Raw genomic sequence first — 20067 nt, forward strand, 5'->3', positions numbered from 1 at the left:
GACTCACCCAGGCTCCAGCAGCCAGTAAGTGACTGAGGTCAGATCTGAAGTCAGGTCTTCCAAATTCCAGACCCAGAAACATTTTATCCTCAGTACCAAAGGTATTTGAGATAGTAGGACTGGAAATCAGAAAGCCTTCCACAGGTGCTACTAAGTAGTTCTTTAAATTAACCTCTCTGGGCCTCAGTAAACATGCTAGGCCTCACCTACTGCCTCCAAGGGATGTAGGGGAGGGCTGTTCCCAGGGCTGCTGAAATCACAGATCCTTATCTTATTCTGGTACTACTGGTATGGGGAGGAGGGGCAGCTGGACAGGTGATGTCACTAGGGGAGGGATGAACACCCACGGCTCAGCAACTCTGACTCTCAGTGACTGACCTAGACCGGCTGGATCTACAGCATTGTCCACAACATGCTTCTCAAGAAGGTGCTGCTGGGCAGTCATTTCAAACATATCTGATTCCAAGATTCTGTCTGGGGTTTTCATGGCAAAGATACCAGAATGGTTTGCCTTTTCCTCCTCCAGTTCATTTTACAGATAAGAAAACTGAGGCAGCGTTAAGGGACTTGCCCAGGGTCACTCAGGTGGTAAATGTCTGAGGCAGGATTTTAACTCAGACCTTCCTGACTCTAAGTCTATTGCTTTATCCACTGCACCACCTAGCTGCCCTTAACAGAGGAGTAAACTGAGGCCCAGAAAAGTCAGGTCCCTTCCCAAGAGTCTCACAGTTAACAAATGTCAGAGGTAGATTTGAACCTAGGCCCTTCTTATTCCAGGTGGGATTCAGACTATTCCAGGAGGGGTTCTTGGAGAGGAAAAAAAGCTTCCCACTTCCTTAACATCCTCCCCACCCCTTCCCCAGGGATTATCAGTGAATCAACAGGTAGTTAGTAATCCAAAGACAAAAGTAAGTACTCTGAAATTCAGACCATTGCAGTGAGCTAACTCACCCCAGTGCCATGATAGGTCAATAAGCCAGGGACCGACACTAGCCCTGTGATATCCCTGGCACAGGCAACTCCTGACAAGACAACTTCCTCTTCCAGGACAGGTTGGAACCTTCTCTACAAGGTATAGTCTTAGGGGCTTGCTTAAAGCACTTGGGTTATATGACTTGCCAGGGTCATACAGCCATTAGGTGTCAGATCACCAAGGCTTTAAATCTAAGACAGTGCTTAGCACATAGTAGGCGCTTAATTAATGTCTGTTGACTCACTGACTGACACACTGCCTCTAGACCAGAGAAACAACCATCCCCATATCAGTAGTCTGGTCCCCTTTGCCAGTCTGGTGATGCCCACAGGTCTTTTCTCAGAATCATGTCTTTAAATGCATAAAACAAACCTACATGAGATGACAAAGGAAATCAATTACACTGAAATAAGATGTAGGTTCTCAGGAGGTTTTTTTTTTCCTATACAAGTTCACCCTCAATTGATTTGTGGACCCCAAAGTTAAGAATCCCTATTTTACACCAATAGCTAACCCATTAGCTAAGGAGCTTGTCTTGACCCAGCAGTCTATACTACAGTGTACACTGCCAAAACCAATTGTGTGTCAGCAACATTAACTCCAAAACCAATTTGGTGCTAGGAGTGGGAAGAACCCCACCACCCTCTCCCGCCATTGAGGAAGGGGTTTCTTCCCAAATGTTTCTGTCTCTACCTCTGAATCCTACCCCACTACTCCTCTCATCCTGCCACCCACCCACTCAATACATCTCAGCCAGGATGGAGCCAGAGGGTAGAAAGAATCTTAAAAGAGTCAGTGGGAGGATCTCCTGTCCCTGGCAGACTTCCCCTTTCCCTTCTCCTTTTCAGGTTCTAAAAGCTCCTGGGCTTCCTGCCCATTTAGGGGGACAGATGGGGGGGAAAAAAGGCAGAGAAAGTTAACAGAGCCTGAACACAGCAGGTTGTGCCAGGAAACTTGGAGGAGAGAAGAGAAGAAATGTCTGGTTTTTTGTTTTGTTTTTTAAGAGTCCCAATTAACATCATCCATTCAGATTTCCCTCCCAGGGCCAAAAAGACAAAATAAAATACAAGAAAGTAAGCCTTGGGAAGAGCTAATGTTCAAGGCAGGCCATAGTAGGTAGTATAATTTGAGGTTAACATATTTGGGGCAGCTAGGTGATGCAGTGGATAGAGCACCAGACCTGGAGTCAGGAAGACCTGATTTCAAATTCAGCATCAGATACTTCCTCGCTGTGTGACCCTGGACAAGTCACTTGAACCTGTTTGCCTCAGTTCCCTCAACTGTAAAATGAGCTGGAGGAGGAGATGGCAAACCACTCCAGTATCTTTGTTCTAAGAAAATCTCAAATGGCGTCACACAAACAAACAACAGCCAATACAGAGTTGTTTCCACTGCTGCCTTATGACTCTCAGCAAGTCACTTGTCATGTTGGGTTTCACTTTCCTCATCTGTAAAATGGAGGTGTTGCACAAGATCAACTCTGAGACATAATGGATGATCCCATTAGAGATACCAAAGTTGGTCATGCTTCCTTGCCCAATCCCAACAAAAAGTCATCTCCCATGGGCCTATCATAGTGCAGGAAATTCCAACCTTAGAACACGAATCCCTTGGGTGATTTCACTGGTTCTAAGCAAGTCTCTGAGACATAAGTGGCCAATAGACTGCCACTGATCGAAGGGGTATCTTCACGTGGGTGAAGGGGGTCTCCTTTAAAACGGTCAAGTCCTTACACTTGGTGTGAGTGAGATTATTGACTACTGTCTAAAGGAGGGGGAGGAGCTGGGTGTCAATGAGACAAGGGGGATCAAGGACAAAGGGCATAGGAAGGAGGACACGTTCGTGGGGCTCTAGGGGAGAATGAGGAGGATTCTGAAACCTGGTCAGTAACAGCTGGGGGCGGGGGGAGGGACCTTCCACAACCCTAGGATTCATATGTAACAGAATATGGATCTTCTCTCTCTTCCCAAGCTGGCACTTCAGCCTAGGCCCTTGTCCCCCTGATGCCTGCCTCTAGTCTCCCCCTTATATTCTATCCTGCACATGCTGCCAGAGAACCCTGCTTACATCATGCCCCTCCCCTGCTGGAGACCCTGCCCTGGTATCTTTTACATGTTTTTTTCTGTGCCTCTGTTAGAGCCCCGCTCATCCTCCCCACCTTCAGCGGAATGGCAGCTCCTATGATCTATGATCCTTGAGGAAAGGACGGTAGTCAGTGTTGTTCTTGTACACCCTGGACAGCACCTGACTGGGTTTGCCCTGGACACGGAGATGTGCAGGGAAACTTACAGGACAGGAGAACAGTCCATGCCTTCAAGGAGCTTATATTCTAAATGGAAGATAACACGTGTGTATCACACACACACACACACACACACACACACACACTCACTCACTGCCCCCCCATACCATGCTCAGTTCCATCTCGCTACCTTTGCTCACACTGTGCCCACCGCCAGAACCACCTCTCCCTCTCTGCTTTTTCCAGCTCTATTCTTCCATCACCCTTTCAACCTTCTTACTACATGGTCAGTACTTCCTACTTCTGGTTCTTGATCCAGGGACATCAGCTTCCTTTGTGTTCTTTACAAGTGACGTTCACCTCCCAACTCTGCCCATTTACATTGGCTCTCCCCCATGCCAGGAACACTCTCCTCATCTCCACTTCCTTCAGCTGAAGTCCTGTATTCTGCCAGAAGACTCTTTGGGTCTTCCTTAATCATAGTGCCCTCCCTCTAGGACTATCCTCACGCTACCCCGTCTACATCTTGTTTGGCTATTGTTATCTCTCCAGTTAGACTGGGAAGTCCTTGAAGGCAGGGATTTCTTTGTGTTTCCAGTTTTTCGCACAGTGCATAGCTTAATGACTCACATTCAGGACCCAGAAGAAAAGTCCCATTGTCTCGTAGGGAGTCTTCCCTGACTATGCCACCCCCTTTAGATCTTTCCCTTACTCTGCACTCCTCCAGCACCAATACACCATCTCATTAAAGTCTCAAGTTGCTTTATAATTGTTTCTTCATATACGTGGCCCTCTTTTCCCTGAGATGTGTCATTGGCATCTCAAACTCATCATGTCCAAAACTGAACTCATCATCTTTCCCCTAGACCTACCCCTTTTCCAAAATGTCCTCATTTCTGTCCAAGGAGCCATCATCATCTCTATCATCCAGGTTAACAACTCCCAATTCACCTTCTTCTTTTCTCTCTTTCTCACCCTCTATTCAGTCAGTTGCCAAATCTTGTCAATTCCACATCTGTCCCAGCAGTCCCCTGCCCCCCATTCACCTTACCAGTACCCTAGCTTGGGCTCTCATCTCAAGTGTAGTAATAGGCCAGCTTCCAAGGTCTTCCTTCTCTAATCTGTTACCCACACAACTGCCATTTATGGAGAGGTCTAGCTGATAGGGACTATGTTAGGCACTGGAATTTGAACAATTAAAGACAAAACTGAAATAGTCCCTGCCCTCGTGGACTCTCTAAATGGACATTCTAAAAGGAAGACACCATGTGTGTGTCATAGACACACACACACACACACACACACACACACACTCTCAATAAAAAGTAAAGGACTGGAGTTGATACTAGCAGCTAGGGTGACTTGGAAAGGCTGGATGTAGAAGGAAGCACTTCAGCTGGGTTTGGGGGAAAACTAGGGATTCTAAAGTAAAATGGAGGGGGGAGGCATACCCCGCCTGAGCAAAGGCACAGACATGGGTCTGAGGGACAGTAAGGTTAGTCTGACCGTGTTACCTGCTCATAAATGGCTCCCTATTGGCTCTAGGATGAATGAATCAATCAATAAACATTTACTGAGTGCCTCCAAAACACAAATGCCTTTATGTGTTTTCTCTCATAAGAATATCAGCTCCTTCAGGACAGGGACTGTCTTTCTATCTCCTTATACTTGTGTTCACTAAGCTGACCTTGCACAGAGCATAATAAATTCTGGTTGTCTCAACTGGGTGCCATCTTTCCAGATTTATTTCATATCATTTGCCTGTAGATCTGCCAAACTGGACCAGACTGGCAGTTTCCCCAACATAACATCCTTTCTAGGCATTCTCCCAGGCTTCCACCTCCCCACACCAAATCTGGCCAGGCTTTAAATGTCCTCCTCCTTCTTACCACCAACCTCTCAGAATCCACAGATCAGAGTTGATGCTACCTCTTCTTCAAGCCTGATCTGGAAGGGTTTGGCTCTCTTCCCCCTTATTTAAAGATTTACACAAGATTCTAGATCTTGGATTTAGAAAAGTCTTCTGTGCCAAACCTCTCATTTTATATAAAAGAAGAAAAATGACTTGCCAAGGGTGATACAGATCATACAAGATTGCAACTGAGATCTAATCTCCTCTCCTCCCAGCAGAATGGAAACCCCTTAAGAAAAGGGATTATCCTGTTTCTGTCCTGGTATCTCCAAGGTGACCTTTTGTTGTTCTTTAGTCATGCCCAATTCTCTATTACCCCATTTGGGGGTTTTCTTGGCAAAGACACTGGAGTAATCTGCCATTTCCTTCTCTAGTTTATTTGACAGATGAGGAGAGTGAGGCAATGAAGGTGAAGTGGCTTGCCCAGGGCCACACAGCTCAGAAGTGTCTGAGGCTGGGTTTGAACTTAGAAAAATGAGACCTCTTGACTCCAGAACCACCACACTATCCACAGTGCCACCTAGCTGCCCCCAAGGTGCCTAGCACATTGTATGATAGTACCAGATCACAGAGGCTTAATAGATGCTTGTCCAATTGAAAAAAAATTAATTGAACATGCCTTTCCACCCGGGGCTATCTGGGAATGAAAGCCTTGTTCTCTAAGCCAAGACAGTAACTGATGGAAAGAGAGGTGAGCACTTTCAGTTTCTCGGAAGGTATTTGGTACCAGAAGCAGCCTTCATACCCTTCACACAACTTGGAAAGGCCCACTGACTCCCTTCCCCCATCTCTGGCCGAGGCTGGGAATTTCTGCCACTTCCCGATCAACCCCACCCCTCCTACCACTGTCTATGAAACTTCCACCTGAAGCTGTCCCAGCCCAGTGAGGTCAGAGCTGTTGCCAAAGACACCAAGAAGCCTGAAGAATCAGGAGACACATGGGTGTGGGGAGCTACATGGCAAGAACCCATCAGTCAGCCCAGCCTAGGCAGGCCCATAGGATCCTGAGAGAAAAGGAGAGAGAAGCATGGGGACAGAGGCAGAAAGGGGCAACAGAGAGTCTCCCCAAAAGAGAGAGATAGGAGGAGGGGGAGGAGAGGCAAAAAGGCAGCCACACAGAGTGGAATCAGGAATATTCATTTTCCTCAGTTCAAATCCAGCCTCAAACATTTTTGAGCCAGAGGACCCTGGGCAAGTCATGTAATCCTCTTTGTCTCAGTGTCCTCATCTGTCAAATGAGCTGGAGAAGGAAATGGCAAACCATTCCAGCATCTTTGCCAAGAAAACCCCAAAATGGGATCACAAAGAGTTGGTCACAACTGAACAACAAAAATAAAAGTGTATATTTTTTCTTTGAAAAGCTTGTTTATTCATAGAGTGAAAAAAGGAAAACAATTTAAAGTCACTTTCTTCTCAATAAAAATACTAATGTCTTTGGACCTTAAGAGAAAGTAAATGACACATTTTTACACTTTGGAATGGGCTGAAATTTTAAGCAATTATTTTTTTTTCATTTTTCTTTCTTTTGCAATAGCAGAACAACATTTAGTTAACTCTTTGGTCTTTTTAAAAAATTGTGTGTGTGTACGTGTGTGTGTGCGTGAGATATCTACTTATTTGCATGTTTTCTCCCATTAGCCTATACTGTAAGCTCCCTGATGGCAGGGACTGTCTTCTTGCCCTCCTCTGTATCCCCAGCACATTGTTAAATCCTTACTAAATGCTTACTGATCTGGTTTAACTGAGGTCCACGTTCACATAAAGGATCAGAGACCAAAAACTGCCCTCAGAAGCCATCTTGTCCAATTCTCTCATTTTCATGGTCGAAGAAACCAAATTTGAGAAAGATTAGAGAGTTTCCTAAAGTCACACAACTATCAGAGGCTAGGTCTCCAGAGCCAGTGAGGGAGAAGCAGATACGCAGAAGGGGAGATACTGAGAAAAGACCAGGAGAAGGAGGAAAAGATCAGTAGGCATGGGAGTGGTGGCACAAGAAATGGAAAAGTTGGGGTGGAGAGAGGAAGAGGAGAAAGAGAGAGAGAGACAGGGAGAGAAGGAGAGGGAGAGATGGAAAGGAAGAGAAGGAGTGGGAGAGAGAGGAGAAGACAGAGAAACAGAAAGAGAGAAGAAATGGTTTGAAAACAGCATAGGTACAGCAAAATTATTTTTACATTAACTGATGGGGGTGAAAGGAAGGAGTGGGAGAGAAGAAAGAGAGAGAGAAAAATGAGAGAATGAAAATGAAAAAGCTAAGAGTGGAAAGAATAAGACTGGGAGACTGAAAAAATAAGAAAGAGCAGAAAAGATGGAGAGAAAGGGAGAAAGAATTGATAAATGAGTGAATGAATGACAAAACAGGGGACAAAACAGGAAAGGCGAAAAGTTACAGGCTGATGGGCAACTAGAAGTTTCAGAGAAAGAATGTGCCCATGGCTCCCTGGGTACTGGGATGACGTGCTGGGACTTGTAATTCACTCGGGCTTGTCCAGGGAACCAATCACTCTTGGGTCATTCCAACAATGTCCAACTACAGGGCCGAGGGTGTGCATGCACACACATGCACACACACATACACAGACACACATACCCTCCCTCTCTCCATTTCCTCCAACAATGATGCCCAGGCTTCTGCCACCAGGCAGGACACCCAGTGGGGAATGCCCTCCCTGCCCAGCCTTTGCTCATTAGCAGGGTGTTCCCAGCCTTGGCCTCAGTTTGCCTCAGTTCTTGGTGTCTCTGGGTTTCTATCACAGTTCTCTTGGACATTAATCACAAGGAATGTAACCAGACTTGCCCTCATCAGAAGTTAGTTAGGCTCAAGGGGAATTCCCTCTGGGGAAATAGGGCCTCCAAGGAAAATTAACTAGAAGCAGATGGAAGAATACCACCAGGAGGCTAATGTTCTTAAAACACAGCCAGGGTCAGGTTGCTCCTGGAGTCAGAAATCCTGTGGTTCCCTGTTGTTTACTACCATGAGTAGAAGAATATATCATAATTACATAGGCTTAAAAGTCCAAGATGGCTATATACACACACATATACACACGTGTGTATATATACACACATATATGTATACCGATATAATTTGATTAAATTATGAATATTAAATCTCATTTGATTCCCCACAATAATTCTTTGCTTGGGTGTGGGTACTATCACCATTTTACAGATGAGGAAACTGAGGCTAAGAGAAGTGGAATGACTTGCCTATGGTCAGACAGGTAATCAGTTACAGATTGGGGATTTGAACTCAAGCCCTCTGATTCCCAATCAATCATTCCACCGCCACTCTCCAGTTCTCTGGATTGAATTCACTACAATCACCATTTATGAAGCACCTACAACATAAGCCAACAGTTAGTCAGGAAAGCCCGGGTCTGCCTCCAGCTTCTGCAGCCCACTGGCCTGTGGCTGGAGATGAGTCAGAGGACCCCAGATGTCGATAGAGCTGGAAGAGGCCTCCAAGGCCCTCACAGCCAACACCCTCATGTCACAGGGGTCAACTAAGGTTTTAGAGTCCCAAGGCTCCAGGGTCACATGATAGGTTTCTTGGAAAGCCAGGATCCCGAGTCCAAGCCGTGCTCCCTAGAACTTTCATCCTATTCCACAAAGCTTCCACTTTTTGTCTCACTTTCTGCCTAGTTGCTTCATCTGCCTGGAATCTGGGGAAACCCAGTACCTCCGAATGGCCCTGACATATACGATCAACTCTTAATTAGCCAGGGCAGTGTCTCCCACTGCCTCATAAGTACCCAAGCTTCTTGAGGACAGGAATTGTCCTTGCTTTCGATTTGTATCTCCAGGGCTTAACAACAGTGCCTCACAGATCAGGTGCTCAATAAATGCTTAGTGACTGAGCAAGGTGATACCACCTCCAACAGTGGATGAGCCAAGAAGAACTCAACAAAGAAGAAAACAATCTCCAAAAATATTTCCAAAGGCTTTGGAATAATCCTATCCAAGGGTTTCCCCTCCCCTCACCACCCCGACCCTTCCCCTGCTGCAGATGGACATTTCTGTCAATGGTTCAGGAAATGGGCAGTGGGGCTTTCCTTCCAAAGGTGGCCGAGTGCCTGTGGAATCAGTGACGGGTCCTGCAAGGCTGGTTCCCAGCAAGCAGCTGGCAGTCATCAGCACGTGCCTGTGACCCTCTCTGACCACACACTGCTATTGTTGTCCATCTCTCCCCAGCAGCCTGCTGATCAGAAACCGCACCCATGGGAGCTGCAAAGGCCTCCAGGTGACTGAAGAGAATGAGGTCTGCCTGGGATCTCAAGTGACCTCCCTTCTGTCTTAGTGGACAGGCCACTCCTCTGCTACCTGCCTGACCTTGTCCCCCAGAAGTCATTTCAAACCTTGGAGTGGAAAGACCCTGCTGAAGTCATCTTCTCCATCCCCCTGCCTCCAGAGAGTCTCAATAAAGTCTCCCCATCTCCCCCATCCCAGGCCAATCTTAAGAGTTCTTAGAGCTAGGAGGAACATCTCAGTTAACCCTCACATTTTACAAAAGAGGTAGTCTTCTTGGGCTTCTGATGTGGTCACTGGGGACCGTGGAGCAGTCAACTCTAGAAGCAACCCTTGCTTCTCCCCCTTTGTGAATGTTCCGTGATAGAGAGGTGACATTGGAACCCAGCTCCTCTGACCTTGGATCCAATGACCTTTCTGCTTTATTCATAAAGTAAAATACTAATTACGTGCCTACTGCTCAAAGGCGATATGTCGAGATAATAACAGCTAGCATTTCTATAGCTCCTTCAAGTCTTTCGTTTGATCCTCAGAACAAGCTTGGGAGATAGGTTCTACTCTTATTGTCACTTTACTGATGAAACTAAAGCAAATAGGGTGAAGTGACTTGCCCAAGATCACACTGCTTATAAGTATCTGAGGCCAGATTTGAACTCAGGTCTTCCCAACTCCAGGCCCATGCTCTAGCCATTTCACTGCCTTTAAGAGTCTGGGAGAATACAAATTTTAGCCAAAATATAACCCTGAACTTCTTAGAGTATACAATCCAATTTCCTGGTTCCTTCTTCCTCAGGAAATACTCTTCTCTGCTCAAGTTGGTCTTTCTGCCCCCCTAACATCTTGTGGTCATTCCTGCCTTCCAGTCTTTGGTCATCTTCTTCTCCCTGCCCTGCCCTCCCTCTTAATCATGATCAGTCACAGACTTATATTTGCAGACATTTCCATATATACATATACATATATGGCCCTAAAGTTTGCAAAGCACCCCATATTCCATATTTCACTTAAGCCTTACAATAGCCCTTCCAAGTGAACACTGAAAGAATTGGGATGCCCATTTTACAGATAAGAAAACTAAGGCAACATGAGATAGGTAGAACGCTGGACTTGGGCTCCACTCTCACCTTCGATGCTGTGACACTGGGCAAGTCAGTTCACCCCACAGGTCTCAGTTTCCTCATCTGTAAAATGAGGGGTTAAGACCCTCTAAGGCCCCTAAATCTGTGTTCCTATAACACACCCACAGTCACATGGCTAGCAGGTGTCAGAGGTAGAATGTGAACCCAGGTCTTCCTGACCGCAACCTCAGAATTCCATCCTTTATATCATTCTTCACTCTAACTTCCTATGCCCTGTCCATTCCAAAGGAGACCTTAACAATGCTAGGTAAATGTTTTATTAATGTTTTTATGTATGTTTATCGATGCCCAAACTCACTTCCCACTCATTCCCAATTGTTAGGGGGGGACCTCTCCCCAATTAATCCCCCAGTGTCAAAGAAAAATAATTAAGAGTCAAACCGAGAAACCTCATCTGACAACATATACAGCACTCTGCTCCAGCACTACACCTCCTCTCTGCTGTAAGAGAAGATCAATAACTATAATATTATTTTCATTCCAGTCGTATCTCTTCCAGGAAGTCTCCCTTAACTCTTCTACTGACTAAGATTTTAGAATCTTAGTCTTTTTTTTTTTTGAGTCAATTGGAGTTAAGTGACTTACCCAATCACAAGATAGTGTCTGACGGAAGATTTGGACTCAGGTCCTCCTAAATCCAGGCCCAGTGCTCTATTTACTGTGCCACGCAGTTGTCCCCATTCCTTCTAGACCAAAACAAAACAACTAAACAAACCAGCATGGCTGATGGTGCTATCATCCCACATAGTTTTTGCCTATCTCCTCCACCACAAGAAAGGCTGACTAACAGGGGCTCTTTCTTCACTTAAAGGAGGCTGGCATCTGGACACCAGGAAGTTCAACTTGTTATCTGGCCCGGCCATGTGTGAACCTCATCGGCCTGTGCTGGCCTCAGAAAAAAAGAATAAGGACAGGAGGGGGCCAGAGGCATCTTAGACTAAAGGAAAGTTCTTCAGGCTAAGACACAGAACATAAGTGGTGGAACAGGAAACTGGAAGTCAGAAGACCTGCCTCCTCCTAGTTGTATGACCATAGGCAAGTCACTCACCTAGCTTTCAGTTTCCTTCTCTGTAAAATGAGGGGGTTAGATTTGGTTGGGGACAAGGACTCCTGTGTCCTTTTTCTGTGTCCCCAATGAATTAGCACAGGGCCTAGCACATAGTAGGTACTTCATAAATGTTTCTTTTTAGTCAGTTTGAGTTAAGTGACTTGCCCAAGGTCATACTTTATAAGTGTTTTGGGATTATTAACTGATGATCCTTTCATGCCCTGATCACCCATAATTATCAACATTGCTATACAGTAATCCTTTCCACATGGCAATTTTCCATATGGCAGTTTTGATACATAGCACTACTTGGCATAAGAAATTAAATGGGAATTCTGGGGAGTTTTGCAAAAGCTGCAGACACACAGAGGTCAACAGACAAGACAGAGCCTAAGACCAAATACTTAAACCAATTTATACCATAAAGTACTGTAAACACCCATAAAAGAAAAAGAAAAACTTCAGACTTCTTCTCTGGTACAAAAGGAGGGTCAAAAAAGTTTAAGCAGATTTTCCATGTGGGGTGCCATGCCCCCAAATACTCCCTCAGTGATGTGGAAGGGATAACAGTACTCCAATCACCCTATGAAACATAACTATACCCATTTTATAGGTGATGACTTTCCCAGGGTCACAGAGCTCGAGTTAGAACTGGGGTCTAGCCTCCTGCCTCCGCTCTTTTTTCTACATCCTGCTGCCTCTGGATGACTCATCCTCCAGCCCTGGCTTTCTCCCTGACCTGCTGAGCATCCTGGGATAAGACAGCTAACTTCTCTGGGCCTGCAAAGTCTGATCTAGGGTATGTCAAGAAGCCAAGAAGCTCTCTTGTCCCAGTCCCAGACTCCCAGAATCTCAGGGCTGGAAGGGACTTCGGGGGTACATGTCCAGTTCAAGCAGCAGCCCCCAAGAAAGGCTCCCTGGAACAGAGCAGACAAGGGGCCACCATCTAGCTCCTGCTTGAAGGCCAGAAGGCCTCGGGTGAGAGGGAACTCACTTCCTCCCAGGCAGGCCCTTCCACTGTGGAACAGCTCTCTCTGTTTGGACAGAAAACCATCTGTAATTTCCACTCACAGTCAGTTTTGCCTCTAGGGCCTAGCTAAATAAAGCTAATACCTCTTTCATAGAACCATCTTGGAAATGCTTAAAAAATAGGTATCATGGTGGCTAGGGAGGAGGGACCCATGACCTTCTCTTCTCCAGAGTGCTTTAGAGCAGGGACTGTCTTGGATCCCAAGCTCTTGGCACAGCGACTAGCACATAATGCTTGTTAACTGACTGACTAACCCACCCACTTAAGGCATTTAAAGACCCTTTCCCCTCCATCCCAAATCTTTGGCTTTTAGGAATTTAAACTTTAAGACTCCAACTAAGCAGCAGGTAAGGTACTCTCACTTGGAGGCAGTGACCCAGGCCTAATTCCAGGACACCAGACCATGAGAAGACTCTCCATTGGATGCCAGTTTCTGCAGCTCTCTTCTCCCCAGGAATAAGCCCATGGAACAGGAGATGGCTCCAGAGATGGCCCAGAGAAGCCTTCCCTTCACCAACAGCCAATTTTTATTCTGTAGGCAAATCTTTCTACACCCTGAGAGCTATCATCCGAGATGTACAATCACATCTAAATAGAAGCCCGACATCCTGGGGAAGTGGAGGCTTAGAGTTCAGAGACCTTGGTTCTAATCCTAGCTGTGAGTGACCTTGGTCAAGTCTCTTCGGTTCTCTGCACCTGCACTGTCTCATTTATAAAATAAGGAGGCTAACCTAGATGATCAGAGGTGCCTTCTGGCTCTAAATGTTGATCCTACAAATCCCACTTGCCAATTACCAGCTGTCCGACCCTGGGCAAGTCTCTTCAAGGCCAGAGTATGCATTCTCTCATCTGTAAAATACAGCTAATATTTGTTCTGCCTAAGCCACAGCCCATTGTGATGACCAAAGGAGACACTGTATGTGAAGGGAATGGAAACCCCTGGAAGTCAGGGAATCTACTAGCATATAGTAGGCACTTGATTATAGGGGTTTAATAGTAATATAATAACCACAAAAATAATAACATTCCCACCCCTATATCCCCCTCTCTCTCCCTTAACTCAGTGTCCTCAAGGGGGCCCTGACCCTGTCCTGTTAAGGTGGAAAACACCGTAAGCTTTTCACACTGAGAAAAATAAGTGACTTACCGAAGGTCACACAGTCAGTCAGTAGATAGCTGAATTATACTGATAATTCCCAAGTCCAGTAAACTTGGTCTTGGCCAGAACCAGCCTCAGTGCCTTTCCTGTGCCATTCCTCACTCTCTCTGCCACACCCTCCCCCTCCCCACCTGGGCCCCTAACACAGACCCAGGTCTTTCCATAAGGGCTGACCTCTTCCTGCCTGCCTTGAATCCCTCCCTTCCACCTCACAGAGCCCTCAGCAGGGCGCCCCTCCCCACAAGGCCTTCCTGATCTCCCCAGCTGTTGGTGCTTTCTCTGCCTACCCCCTCACCCCTCTCAATTACTTTCAATTTACTCTTGATACATATTGGTTCTCCCCAGGGGAATGTAATTTCTTTGAGAGCAAGGATTGTTTCACTTTTTTAGTCACTGTATCCCCATTGTCTTTTACAGTGCCTGCCTGGCACACAGTAGGCACTTTTTAAAATGCTTCTTGAATTGAACTGACAAAGAAGGAAGGAAGGAAGGAAGGAAGGAAGGAAGGGAGGGAGGGAGGGAGGAAGGAAGGAAGGAAGGAAGGAAGGAAGGAAGGAAGGAAGGAAGGAAGGAAGGAAGGAAGGAAAAAAGGAAGGAAGGAAGAAAGGAAGGGAGGAAGGAAGGAAGGAAGGAAGGAAGGAAGGAAGGAAGGAAGGAAGGAAGGAAGGAAGGAAGGAAGGAGGAAGCAATCATTTATTATGTGATTACTATGTGCCAAGCACTGTGCTTAACAAATATTATCTGAGCAAACTGAGGTGTACAAATACTAAACAAATTGCCCAGGATCATACAGCTACTAAGTGACTGGGACTGAATTTGAACTCAGCTTCATCTTACTCCAGGTCCAGCTCTGTACTCCTTCTACCACCTAGCTATTATCCTTTGGAGGATGGACTTCCCAGAAAGCTACGGAAGGGCAATGTTTAGCCCAAAGGCACAAGTCCATTGGTATAGTTTGGGCAAGACAGACTTCTTAGCACCCCTGAAATCAAGCTTTGTACATGGTCTCCTACCCTGCCTGGAGCCTTACCTGGAAGAAAGAACTAAGCCAGAAACCAAATAGTCAGCTCTAAGACTTAGTGTCCAGTATTCAGATTCTGACTCTGATACTTTGAATCAGCTGGGTGGCTCAGTGGATAGGATACTGGACCTGAAGTCACAGACGTGTGACTTCCAATCTGGCCTCAAACACTTACAGGACAAATCACTTAACCTCTCTCTCCCTCAGCTTCCTCAATTCTAAATTGAAAAGAACAACCCCTGCCCCTCAGGGTAAAATGAGCTAATAGTTATAAACCTGAAAATGCTCTGGAAATGCCAGTAATCGACCATCATTATCGTCATCATTATTTATTATTATTATCCTTACTAGCTCTGTGACCCTAGTACAGTCACTAGTCCCTGAACCTCAGTGCCATCATCTGTAAAATAAAACCTGTTTCTACAGACCTGGAGATTTCCTTGGTTCACAGAATTCCCAGTGAGGAAATCCCCTCTATCAAGATAGCTCTCCACCTACTCAACAACTTCTAGTCTTGGAAATTTGCCTGGACAAATTTCTGGTTAAAGGTTAACTTGCCCAGGATCACACATCCAGTGTACATCAGAAGCCAGCCTCCCTGATGCTCTTTATCCACCACATACCACTAACTTCCTACAATAATTAATAAAATAAAAATAAGATAACCAGTTTTTATATAATATTTTAAAGCTGTAAACTGCTCATTAACTCATTCTAACCCTAACAGTACTCGGAGGTAATCACAACAGACATCATTTTTCTTATTTTACAAAAACAGTTAATACATATTCATTAAGCACCTACTATGTGCCAGGTACTTCGTAAACACTGGAGATACAAATACAGAGAGAGACAGGGAGAAAACCCATGCATGCCTTCAAGAATCTTGCCTTATGAAAGAAGACTGTACTCAAAAGATACCCAGTGGTGAACAGGTCAGTCACAGAAGTCCCAAAGTAGTGCAGCTAGTTTATAGATAATTTCCTTAAGGGAATTGCTTTACCATTGGCCCTGCAGAAGGACCTGCCAAAGCCCTGAACACTGACATCTTCCCTGCCATGACCGATCCTTACCATCTGCCCTGCAGCAGAACCCTCTTCTGGATGTCATTTCCTCCAATCAGGAGAGAGTAGGTATGTCTCAATTTCCCATTTTCAAGCACTTCGCAGAGTGCTTGGCACATAGTAAGCCCTTAAGATATGCTTTTTGAAGCCTTCCTTGATTGATTGTCCATGGACACACAGTTAGGTGTCAGGGTTGAGATTTGAACCTGGGGCTTTTCGACTCAAAGTCCAGAGCTTTGACAATAGGGGTACTATCTACCTTGTAGGATTGCTATAGAGGAAAGGCTTTGTCTGATTCCAAGCTCAAAAGAAACCTGGCCTCCCATTGTCTGCACCCTCTGGGGTCAGTCACACTGTACTTTCTGTTTTAAGTTCAGAAACACTCATCCACAATATTGCTCCTCTACTATCCTCAGCCCAAACCACAGAGGCATTGAAGAGTAACTGCAAAAATGGCCTGTTTTTCCAGAGACACGGCCAATGAGGGCCAAGTCGATCTGGCATTCAATGCTCCCCACAAATCCTTCCAATCTTTTCAAACTACTCTCCCTTTCCCTAACACAACTACTCTGTTCTAGCAGGCTGGCCTAACTTTTCAGTCCACAATATGTCCTTCTTCCAAGGCTTTTGCAGACTGAATTAGAGTTAGCTTCAGAATCAGGGGAAATGGCTTGACTATCCGCTCACCAGGCACCTTGGGCAAGCAGCCTTCCCCTGTCTAGGCCCCTCTTCTCATGCATAAAATGAGAGGATTCACTCAGATGATGTCTAGACAGCCTTTCAACTCTAAACCAGCTGCATGTTAAAGTTTCCCCCGTCCTCTTCCTTCATCCATATCCCATACTGATCCTTCAGTGTCCCAGGAGGCAGAGAGGGTGTATTTGTAGGATAGAGATGCTGCCTCTGCTACGTAGTACCTGGTTGACACTGAGCAAGTCACAACCTCTCCAGGTCTTAGTTTCCCCATCTGGTACATGAGAGGGTTGGATGAGAGTCCTTTCTGTTGTATATAAAGGATCCTCTTATCCCTCCTCCTTTCTTCCTGAAGGATTCTGGAATAATTGTCTTTCCTTCTCAGATACTATCTGACCCTCACTTACTCCAGCCCTAGTTTACCATTTGACAATAAACTGCTAGACTTGCTCACAGGTGATGTCTTATCTCTCCAACTAGACTGTAAATTCCCCGGAACAATCCTCTTTCTCTCCCGCCAGCACCAAATTCAGGGCTACCAGAGCACAGGTAGCTAGTGACCTGCACAGCACCTCACGCAGTGGGCATTTTTCATTGAATTAAAGGCTCATCATGCACTTACTAGAGTGAAGTCTTTTGAGGAGGATAGGAGTAGCTAACACAGGTGGTTGTTCTGGGGAAAGGATGTCTGACTATTCCACCCTATCTTACCACCATTTCTCCTTCTTTCAATGCCGTCCCTTTCCCCTACCAATACAATACCATGGAAAGGGCAATGGATTTGGAGTCCAAGGCCCAGAGCTCAAATCTCAGCTTTCCTACTTACCACCTGTGTGACCATGAACAAATCCCTTCAACATCAGGACCTTCGACCTTTGGCCTCTCTTGACCTCAGTCCTCTCCTATCTAAAATGAGAGCAGTTGGACCAGAAGGTTCCCCAGGCCTTCTAGGTCTAGGCCTGTGATCCTATGATTCCGTCCAGATTTTTGTTCCAGGTCTCCCACTATGACACCTGCTGGCTACCTAGTCATGAATAAGTCTTTTACCTACTCTGGGCCTCAGTTTCCTCTTGTATAAAACAAGAAGAATAATTTGTCCTGAATCCTGCACAGTCCTGGTGGAAGCAATGTCTTTTGTAAGCCTGAAAGCATTGTGGTTAGAAATGTGAGTTGTGTGGTCATTATCAAGCAAGCCTTAGCTTTGTCCCTCTTTCAAAGTCATGGCAAAGAACACAGGTTTGCTTGGGGTGGAGAATGTTTAAAGAGCAGGGACTCCCATGACTCCACCAGGTTTTCATTAAGGAATACAAAGGAAATCCTACACCAACAGGCTCCCACAGTGCTCCCCGTCCCTATCACCCTTCAGGCTTTCTACCAATTACTCAAACCTCCAATGGCACTGGGAGCCTCAACTTTACTGTTTACAATTCTCCACCCCTACCTTTAAAAATGGCTCAGCTTCTCAGACTATTTGATCATTCCATTTTCCCTTTAAGAAAGTAGAAAAACAAAAAAACAGTAAACCCCAGCTTGCTGAAGATTACTTGGAGGCTCCTTCTGTAAGGAGACTGCTTCTGCTCATGTCTCTACCTGGTTCCCTTCTTTGGGGCCACCTGAGGAAGCAGGCCTCTATCAGGAGGGAACAGTGCTCTGTCCGAAGGCTGCTTCTGACTCCAAAACCCACCATGGTCCATTGTGCCCCACAGGAGAAAGGGACATGGGACTCCTAAGGTGAAGCCTTCCATCCAAACACATTGGCTACCAAGCAAGTAGAATCTTGGTCCTGCCCAAAGGAACCTTAGAGATCATGGAGAAAGTCAGGGGTGACCACTTGTTGGGTAGATGATAAAGGATTCCTTTGACATTGTTTTAGAGAGTAACAGGGGTCCTCTCCCACTCTTAAATTCCATGATTCTGGAATTGGACAAAGAGACAGTGAAATACAGTGGGGAAAGAGCTGGCTGTAGAATCAAAGGACCTGGGTTCAAATCCCACTTTTTATACTTACTGTCTGTATGACTTTGGCCAAGATACTGGGCCTCAATTTCCTCTTCTATAAAATAAGGTGAGGGGTGGGGAGGTGAAATTAAATGACCTTCCAGTGCTCGGTCTATGATGGTCACTAGAGGCCCTTGCAGCTGTAAATCTATAATCCCTCCACGGCCCATAAGCTCCTTGAGGGCTTATATTCCCTTGTACAGGCTCCAGACACTAATTCCATCCATAAGGGGAACTCCATTGTGGAAAATCCCTTCATTGAGACAGGTCCACAGCTGAATTTGTCTCATTCTTGCATCGTATTCCCAGCTCTTGATGCCTATTGACCGATGAATTGTAATATAGTCTTACAGAGTTGCCTTGAGACCCTGAGAGGTTAAGTGACTTGTCCATGGTCAACCAGCCAGAATATATCAAGGGCAGCACTAGAACCCAAGTCTTCTGACTCCAAAATTGGCAGTCTCTTCTCTACGACTTGTAAATAAGAAGAGTTGAATGGAATTTGTTTCACACACAGAATTAAAGAGTTAGAAAAAACCCTGGAGAAAATCTAACCCAATCCCTTCATTTCAGAGAGGAGAAAACAGACTCAGAGAAGAAGAGTGACTGGTCCAAGGTCACACAACTTAGGAACTAGAAGAGACAAGATTCAAACCCAACTCATCTGTCTGATTCCATATCCAGGGTTCTTGTTACTATATCTAGCCAGATGTTCTGTGCCACCAGTACATGCCCACTTACTGAACACTGAACACCTATCCCTCACAAATACCATACCATACAAATGTGCACCCTTGCACATACACAGCCTAGAACATACATGTATTACAATGTATGCACACATGCACACACATATATGAACAGCACACACCACAACCTATGGACCCATCACCTAATGTGCTAAAACAGAAAAACAGCAAACATGGGAAACATAAATGAGCACAATGTATTTCTGCTCGAGTCACTTAATATTTTATGAGAGCCTACTACAGGCCAGATTCTGATAATAGGAAGGAACACTGGCTTGGGAGGCTCAAACCCCTAGGCAATCACTTCCTCCATGGGCCTCTGTGACTCAGTTTCCTTAACTATAAAGCTAGGAAGCTGGACTGGGATGACTTTTGAGTTCCCTTCCAGTTCTGAGCCCTATAAGGCAATGACTTGTCCAACAGCTGATGATAACACACAGGTCTGAACAAGTCCACCTAAGGCTACACCCTAACAAATACACCACATAGTCCATAAATGTGCTACATGTATGTTACAATCCTGGCTACAGCACATGAAAACATACCTCCAACATGGAATGATTGACAGAATATTGCAGTCAGCAGGACCACCTCTGTTCTTCCCCCCTACATGTCCCCAGGCAAGTGACACAACCTCTCTTGCCTCAGTTTCCCTAAAAGTGAAATGAAGGGATTGGAGTACATTATTTCCGAGTTCTCTTCTAGATCCATCAAAATCTATGATGATTCTACATACGTGTTACACAAGGCCACGGTACACAAATGAGGATCTCTGCACCCTTCACTTCGGCCCC

The 20067-nt window shown here is 45.6% G+C and overlaps 1 protein-coding gene across 5 annotated transcripts in view; it reads right to left on the bottom strand.

The window, feature by feature from the left end:
• SMOX (spermine oxidase) overlaps window positions 1–20067 on the bottom strand; it is a 79324-nt gene that overhangs the window by 50908 nt on the left and 8349 nt on the right. The window contains exon 2 of one of the 5 annotated variants that reach the window (XM_072637024.1): window positions 19819–19926. The exons of 2 other annotated variants lie outside the window; for them this stretch is intronic. The gene's annotated coding sequence lies outside the window, so the exon portion shown is untranslated. Of the gene's footprint in view, window positions 1–7; window positions 2863–13736; window positions 13862–19818; window positions 19927–20067 lie in introns of those variants that run through there. 2 more of the 5 variants (XM_072637029.1, XM_072637028.1) reach the window with 2 other exon arrangements.

This window comes from Notamacropus eugenii, chromosome 1, assembly GCF_028372415.1.
Source record: "Notamacropus eugenii isolate mMacEug1 chromosome 1, mMacEug1.pri_v2, whole genome shotgun sequence".
Taxonomy (NCBI): Eukaryota; Metazoa; Chordata; class Mammalia; order Diprotodontia; family Macropodidae; genus Notamacropus; species Notamacropus eugenii.